At 39.5% G+C, this 2,971-nt stretch overlaps 1 pseudogene; it reads right to left on the bottom strand.

Annotated features, from left to right (window-relative positions):
• Nucleotides 1-847: 847 nt before the first annotated feature.
• On the bottom strand, nt 848-1,067 carry LOC144500189 (U2 spliceosomal RNA; annotated as a pseudogene).
• Between the last annotated feature and the right edge of the window lie 1,904 nt (nt 1,068-2,971).

Below are 2,971 nucleotides of genomic sequence, written 5' to 3'. Positions count from 1 at the left end.
CATATTTCTTTGTGCTCGGTGATGCGCGATAAATCACACGGGAGGCTGGATGTACCCGGGAAATAAAGGCTTTTATTGCCAACAATAACGGAGCTACTATATACAATATACAATCCCAGACTAAAGGGTCACCAGGCAGAGCAGTGACCTTTATACCTCTCCCGGAAGGCGGAGCCAACTGGGGTGTACCATAGGACTATATTAACAGGTAGAATAGCCCAACCCTAACCCCAACAGTAACATATCTACAGACTCATAGTGCTGGCCAAACCATGGCTCAGCACTCCTGGTGGTAACCAACAATGGTTCACCACACTCGGTAACTCCAAGCAGTGGTGGCTTTTCCCTCTGATTCTCATTGACTTCAGTTTTCCTAATGCTGGAATATTTTTGGGACACATCCTTTTTGTAGTGACCAGTGCCATCAGTCATTTTTTGATATCACACGGACTGAATCAATTTGGCTGAGGGCTGGCATCTGTAAAGCTGAGGACCTCCAGAGGAGGCCGAGATGGATCAAGCTTATCTTTTGCACTCAGGATGGGGGATAAAAACAGAAAGTCCTGAAAGTCCCGCAGAAAGAGAAAAAGACTCAGCCAGCTTAGTCTAAAGTGGTGCAAGGGAACCACTATTGGTGATAGATATTGAAGTCCCACCATCCAGAGTGCATTCTGTACCCTTACCACCCTCAGTGTTCCCTCCAAGTGGTGGTCAACATGGAGGCGTGTTGATTCATCAGCTGAGAGGGGTTCGGTATGTGGTAATCGGCAGGAGATTTCCTTGATCATGTTTAACCTGATATCATGAGACATCATGCGGTTCAGAGTGGCCCAGATTTTTATTTTTATTTTGTTACTCCATCCTTAAAGTTACAAAGCCGATGTTCAGAATGGATCGGGCAAACCCAAATCCGTTCCTTGCTTGCTCCAAAAAACATATTCAAATTGAATCCAATTAAAGGTTCCCACAAGAGAGACAAACACCATCCAAGCTGGCAAGATAAGGCATTGCACCCCATCTTGGGCTTGATCCAGTGCTTGATCTTAGCCAAAAGGCCGAGAAGTGATAGATGTGGCCTTACTTTCTGGAACACATTTAATGAGCAATTTATGTGTAAATCCAGCAAGCTCTTAGGAGGCTAAGGGCGCAATGCCATTTGTGTGAGGCTAAATGTCGATCCTCCAAAATAAATTGACAAACTTTGGACATTTGCAACTTACAGTGTATATCTTTATCTGCTAAACTAGCTAACATATTTATTCATTAGTAATGGTGTGCTTCACAGACTTGCAAATATTTTTCAGGAATACTTGGCTCAAAGTATTTAGATTGATTTATTGTCCCTTGTTAAATATCCATATACAACTCATCCAGTGCCTATGTAGCTGTGGGCTGGCATTTGTTTTAGTCTTCCATTACTCGTGTAAAAATCCTTGACAACTGACTCAATACTGTTATATATTTAATCACAGAGTTCTTCCTGTGGTGATAGATAACAACCTTACTTCTCTTCACATATTTATATAGTTTATTTAGTTCTAGAGTGGACTTTGAGCATAAATATAATTCTGTATTTTTATCATGCAAGGGATGGTAAATTACTTTGCACATTAGACCGGAGATATGTCTAAATGTACATTAATGTGCAGTAATTTGATGCAACTCAGTGAACAAAGCATCAATGTGTTTGTGCCCATTCTCCCAAAAATTTCTGTTGGGATCAGATATGCAGTTCCAGTTCCACTCTACCAGTACCTCCCCAGACTCCACTTGTAAGGTCTTACAAATCTTCACCTTAGACTCTCCCATCGCTTTGGAATAATTGTCACTTGAACTTCAACTTAAAATTAAACTACCAAGATGCCATCCGAAACTTGATTTTAGCCAATGGTGACCTAGAATATATGGCAGTATCCGTGTAAGATAGGATACATTTATCAATAAGTATTCTCACTTGATGCATTTCTTCACAAATCCTGAATCTTCCTCTCAGTATTCTTCCAGACTCTCCTTCCATTCCCATGAGACTGCTTCCAATGCGTGTTTTCTTTTTTCTGGTCAGTGCTAGTTTGGTTCTGGTTTCAATAGCGAGTATTTTGCCATGCTGCATGTCTTTCCTCATCTGTAAATTTTGCTTCACGTCTTCCATTCTCCCCTGCATTTGTCACAGAAATTGCAAACTGGCACAACTGAGATAGCTCACAGCAATGTAGTTATTCCATTTAACTCATTGTACAGCATTCTCACAGGTATTTCCAAATGTTCCCTGGTTGTCTGCTTTCCCTCGATATCGTAAAATGTTGAATGCGGTTAGGCATCTCTATATACATAAAAGGATCAAAATACTGACGCCCATTTGACTCAAGACTTGAAGTACTTTCATGCTCTGAGAGACACATTTCTTTCCAGATGAAAATTTGCAAGTCTAAAGGTCTTGCAAACATGATTTTCAATAAAAGCTGTATTGGAGGCATTTTCAAATTAATTCATTTTATTATTCTTTGGTTCTTCAATGTAAAATGGGTGCTAAATGCCCACAAAAATGGGGTGGGGAGGAGGGGTGAGAATATGTCTGTTCCCCTTAGCTGCGGGTAGGTTATTATTTATTGATATGTCCATTTATTGCAGTAGAACAGTTTTAATTCAAATTTTAAAAATATACAATATTGTTAGGTTGTGCCATATTTGATTCCTTATCTGCTAGTTAACACAGAATCAGTTGATTAATGGGCATGAGGTGGCTTTTGCCTTTGTCTTGCCCAGAGCACATGTACTTTTAGTTCACCTTATTTAAAATAAAATATTGAGCATGTTATTGATATTCTGGAGATAAAACTTTAAAATGGCTTCATAAAGAAACAACATGCTCTGTTTCTTATTTTGTTAAGGAGCTAATAAAATGTAAAATGAAAAACACCAAGGCATTTAATGGCCAAATTTTGCAAATGCACAACCCTAATATTCCTGGTCA

This window comes from Mustelus asterias, chromosome 10 (genome assembly GCF_964213995.1).
Source record: "Mustelus asterias chromosome 10, sMusAst1.hap1.1, whole genome shotgun sequence".
In the NCBI taxonomy this organism is placed as follows: Eukaryota; Metazoa; Chordata; class Chondrichthyes; order Carcharhiniformes; family Triakidae; genus Mustelus; species Mustelus asterias.
This window is presented reverse-complemented; position numbering and strand designations above follow the sequence as displayed.